The 5,580-nt window shown below is 39.6% G+C and overlaps 1 protein-coding gene across 4 annotated transcripts in view; it reads left to right on the forward strand.

Moving 5' to 3' along the window:
* Positions 1 to 4,477: 4,477 nt before the first annotated feature.
* LOC107750235 (forkhead box protein P1-B) overlaps positions 4,478 to 5,580 on the forward strand; it is a 157,402-nt gene continuing 156,299 nt past the window's right edge. For all 4 annotated transcript variants that reach the window (XM_016565528.1, XM_016565531.1, XM_016565530.1 and 1 more), the window contains exon 1: positions 4,478 to 4,546. The gene's annotated coding sequence lies outside the window, so the exon portion shown is untranslated. The remainder of the gene's footprint in view (positions 4,547 to 5,580) is intronic.

The raw sequence follows: 5,580 nt of genomic DNA on the forward strand, positions 1-5,580 counted from the left end.
TGGGAAATTTAATTTGCAGCTATTTAAAGCCATGCGTTTGGTAATGAATTATTTTGTCATCCTGCCTCTGATGAGATTCATCTGTAATAACTGTAACAATTATTTTATTAAACAAGAGGAGCCATGCATTATGGCTATCTCAGCAAGGTCTACGGTGAGCGAGGATTCTCATTAGGAGGGTGTTAATACCCCTGCTGGGCTTTCATTCACACTACCCAACTTAAATTACATTATGTGTCAACAATGTTTGCATTAAATTTAACCAGTCATATTTACCAATTTTTCCCTCTCTCTCACTCCCTACTACTGACACATTTAGATGTATTAAAAAGATAAAGCACAGTTATAGATCTGATAGGATGGCTTATTGAACGTTTACCTCAGTGCTGACTTTTAATAATGCAATAATATTGAATTTGCATGCCAGTTGTTTTTATCAAAATGTTTTTGAAAGCTGTAGCAAGCCATATTGTTGTCTGAGAAGTTGAAAACTTGTATGCTATTTTTTTTCCTTCTGCAGAACACAAAAGAAGCTGTTTTAAAAAAAAATTTTTGTGTGTTTCACAGAATAAAGAAAGTTATACAGGTTTGTAAGACAGAAAAGTGAGTAAATTATGACTGAATTTCTTTAAGAATTCCTTTAACAGTAGCCTGACAACCTCTCAGAAACTCTTGTATTGTAGCTAGTTTTGCTTGGGCAATCATTGCAGTTTTATTTAGAAAAATGTAAAAATCTACTTTGGAGAATGTAGTTTTGTCTAGCAGCAAATGTGCTAAATATCAAATAAACATTAGACCAATGCAGTGCCACCTTCTTTTTTGAGAAGGGGCTTTTTGATGGAAACTTATCTAAAGGTGCATTGTGACAAAAATCGCAGCTGTGCTCAAAAAAGCCAGCCTTTTTGCATATTAAAGGCGCGACTAGCATTACTCAATGACAAATGTTGCAATTTCTGTTCTTCAGTCTCTCAAGGAAGTTGGAACGTTCCAATCGGAAACAAATGCCATGTAATACCTATTTTAATGCTTCCCCAGTTTTTTGCTGATGCCTCTAAAAGGTTCCACTGCACATTGAACTATCTGCGAACATGGAAACCAAATGTTGTAGCCTCCGTTCCGCATTTTACTATGGCGCACTGTACACAAACAAAATGTTTATGGCTTACTGAGCTGAACCTATCCTGGCCAGAGACAGAAGCGAAATTGCTGAATGTGAGGTAATCGGTTATTTCAGTTTGACCACTTCCTTAAACTCCTGGTATTACTCACAGTGATGTTTCCAAAGAAAACCTCTGACCCTGTAGGTATAATGGTTTGGTGGATTTATGTAAATCAAATATTTAGCTAGACTTTAGAAGTAAAGTGGAAACTATGATCATCTATACCTGGAAATTGCAGTGTCGGGGAGAGGGCACTGTGATGGAGTAGCAGAGCAGTTTGTCTTTAAAGTCAGCCATTCTTATATCTCTTTGGTTCTTTTGCAACACTGAGAGACTAGAATATCAAAAAATGTGGGCTTTTTGACTTGGGACAGTAAGCAACCACCCATGTACTGTGCAGCCTTATAGTAATGATGCAAATAATGATACATTGTAAATATCAGAGTGATTTTAATGTGCTGTGTGTTTGGCCATTAAGTTTCCAGAAGGATGTATGACTGATTTTTACAATGTTTGTCTCGTAGCTTTTGATTATGAGAGCAATAAGACTAAGATGGTTCAGCAGTGTCTCTGCTTCATTTATCTATTATATTGAATCAAATCGAACATCAATGATTCGTTAATGCTCTGCAGGAGACAATTGTGAATAACATCACCATTTTAAGCAGTTTTTGAGCAAATGCCTAAATATTGAGATTAAATATTGAAAACCAGCAAAAGGCTTTACTGTTACTCAACAAGAAAAAAAAAAAAAAACCTCTCCACCTCTCCCAGCATATTACTTGAATGTTTAACCCTTTTTTTTTCCTTCTTCAAGGACAAATGGTGTACGTGATGGCAGATCTTTGTGCGAAAGTCCCTGAGCTCTCCTGAAGCAGCAGATCCCTTTTCAGCACCAGCTGTTCTTCCAGATAAACTCTGCGGCGCGCTCGCAGATTCTCTTAATATGATTCTGCAGGGTCGGGCTCAGGAGAATAGACGCAAAACAAGCGTGCCAGGAGAAAGAGAGCGTTGAATTTTTCATCAGCAGGCCCTCGTACTTTTTTAGTAGGCGGCCGGCTCATTCATGAGCAGATGTTCAGCGCAGGTCCAAGCTGCAGTTAGCATGAACTCTGTTGCCCTCTCAGCCGTTGGCTGCAAGGACGTTGGCAGCGACCCCGGCATCTGAGAATTCATTCCCGGCAAAGAGCGCCGCTTCGCCCAGACCCCTTTTTTAGCCGCGTTGCCTAGCCCAGGAGCCGGCCAGAAATGGAGGAGGGCTTTTCTTTTGACAGGCCATCAGTCTTCGCTCTGACACTGATGAAAGACTCACCCTGGTCAACACAGGGGACCGGCCCCAAAAATTCCTGAAGACAATTTTTAAGTTTATCATTAATGTTTTATAACGTCCTCTGTATGAAAACAAGCCACCTGGCACGAAAACCAGAACAGACCCTTTTGGAAAACAAAAGCAGCCTTTTTTGTGTCATTTGCGTGAAGGTACCCTTGAAACAGGAAATTGCTATATCAGATTAATGCAGGTGGTTTAGGGGAATGCGTTGGTCAGGTTGGTCACTACGCTAAAGCCCAGCTGCTGCTGTGGTTAGCCAGGTGGTTCGGTTAGCGTGGTGACCTCAATACACCCCAAGAGACTCGAATAACAACCAATTCAGATGAAGCATTGTCGTGTTTCATTTACATAACACCATTATGTTGCAGTACGTCCATGTAGCCTTTTCCCATGAAACGACTGAACGCCAAACCAACATATGTTCTGCACGGAAAGTGTGAAATGTTATTCTTCTCTTTCATTGCGGTGCATGTGAAGCTGTAATTGAAGGATGATGAGGTTTTTAGTCCTATTTTTTTTCTCCCTTCAAGCACTTGTTTCTTCAGCACGTCTCTTACTTCACACTATCTAATTGGCCATTTTCAGGTTGGGTTTATGAGAGCAAAACTAATTAGTGTTTCTAAATTCAGAGAGCAAGAAAGAGGGAGGAAAAAAAGGAAAACATGGTTGAATGGATTGTTCTGGTTTCCTCTCTGGTGTCAGGCTCAGAACAATGAAATAAAGAGTCTAATCACTTTCAAACTGCTGTTTTTTTTTTTTTTGCCAACACTGAATGTCACTTTCTCTCCTGGCATTTTGTTTGGCACGATCACAGGTCCTGGAATAAAGCGAGCGCTTGCTCACTTTGCAAACTTTTCCTTTGTAATTCGTGGGAAGGCTTTGCAGGGGAAAAAAAACAATGCACGTGTTTTTAGGTGGGGTTGTTTCTTCTTTTGATTCGGAATGTCCTGGTGAAAGATGGGGGGAGGGTGGAGAGTTTACAGTAGCGTTGACTTTTCGCCCGTTACCTTTATTCAGAGAGCTTCAGCTGCAGCGCGCCCTCAGGAAGGCCACCGCAGGCGCGCACACACACACACACGCCGGCCCCCAGTGTGAAAGAAAGCCCTGTTTGAGTTGGCACGCGCAACTTTTGCTGCCTCTGCAAGAAAGACACCAGCGGCGGCCGCGCTGGCCAACTGGGCCGTCATTCTTCTAATCAGGATGTGCCTTTTCCAGCTCTCTCAGGAAACACATTTCTGCCTCTCCCTCCCCTCAGCGGCAAAAAGGCGAGGGATGGACAGGAGGGAGAAAGTCGGTGAAGATGAGTGACAGGATTGGAGTCTGGGGGGGATTGGGCTAATCTGAGTTTAGTAGCGCTCCCTCAACACCTCACCCTCCCTGCCTCCACTGGGCCTTCATTTATATTGAATAAAAAAGTTTATAGGTCAGTTTAACAATGTGCTGTAAAACTCGAACTATTTTTATTTTTCCACTTCTCCGCCGGAGGGATTTGCGTGGAGAGGGCCAGTAATTAAGAAGCTGTGAATCCAGGGTTAGGGAGGAAGAGTGTTTAAATGCAATTAGAGCATCCGCTCGAATCAGTTTGAACCCAATTACAGTTTTCTTGAATGTGCTATTATTTGTTTAATCAAGGGAATTTTGCCCTTTTAAGATGCTAAAAATGTATCGTGAGATTATTTAAACACGGAGTGAAAATAAACTCGACGGAAGCGGGTAATGAACAATTGTTTCAAAGTGACCTCTCTCCGTGTGCCCTCCCTCGTTACCTTGTTCTTCTCTGAAAAGAAAACTCCATTTGATTTGTCTGGAGATAAAGCTATCACAATATCGGCTGGATAATTAGCACAAAATCCACATCAGTTTTTTTGGGAACTGGATGTGGAGCACCAGTCTCTAAAGATTCACAGTTTCAGTAGATTTCCTCATTTCTCACTGATGTTTTTCCCTGTCTGTCCTTCTCTCCTTTCTGTCTGCCTTCTCTTCCACCAATCTTTCTACCTGCTGTCTGTCCTGCAGGCAGGAGAGTGCAGTGGTCCAGCCCTGTGGATGCTGAACGGTACGTCTCACAGTTTTAACTGTGTATGTGTGTGCCTAAAAGAGCATTTGGACACTAGCCAGACTTTTGAATGAATTTCTTTGCAATAGATAACTAAATATTAAACCAAGTGGAATTTGCAAGCTAATGATGCTAGACCATTTCTCAAAACTGCATTTTTTAAGCCATTCTTATAATTACTTTTAACCAATTGGTCCCAAAGTAATTTTTAGTGGATATATAAAGTCAGTTCACCTCAGGTTACCTTGTTTGTTATCCATTCATCGTGTGGTAGTTTACTCTTTTTAGTCTGTAAACAGCAATTCTGTTGTTTATAATTTAAAGCCGAACAAACAATTTTTATGATTTATTTATTTAAATGACACTTGGTTAAATGTTTTATTTATTTGTTTAAAGCCATGTGGTTTGTTTGTTTGTTTATTTATTTATTTAACAATTGACTCTTGGTTTATTTATTTATAACAAATTCCACGTGGTTTAATATTTATTTATTTAGAATACATTTTATTTTGTTTAATAATTTTTTATTTAGAATAAATTCCATATTGTTTATTTATTTATTTTTTAAATACAGTAAATGCAACTTGGTTTAATTATGAATTAATTACCGTATTGACCCGAATATAAGATGATGTTTTTTTTTTGGAAATACATCTGAAAAAAACGCGGTCGTCTTATATTCAGGGTCTAGACTTTGACATGTCAATAATACACTCACAACAATAGGTGGCGCCAAATACGCATAAAACGAGTGTGCCATGAAATACGTAATGTAATGCGTGTTGTAAAGATCGCGAGTAAAAACAAAAGAAAAAGAAAACCTTACAGCTGCATGAGTCGTGACTGTCACGTTAGCATGATGGCACCAAACTCCCTTTGTGATTTTAAAACGTAAAACAGTACCCAGATTTGAAGACTACAGTAAGATTTAACTTCTACTGTTAATAAGATTTTGGAAGGCTACTATTAGATGGATAGCCTAAATGTCCTAATTCAGATGGGCTACCAGTTTTTACCATACTTTCAAAAAAAAA

The sequence above is a fragment of the Sinocyclocheilus rhinocerous genome, unplaced genomic scaffold, assembly GCF_001515625.1.
Source record: "Sinocyclocheilus rhinocerous isolate Xijiao unplaced genomic scaffold, SAMN03320098_v1.1 scaffold963, whole genome shotgun sequence".
Classification (NCBI taxonomy): Eukaryota; Metazoa; Chordata; class Actinopteri; order Cypriniformes; family Cyprinidae; genus Sinocyclocheilus; species Sinocyclocheilus rhinocerous.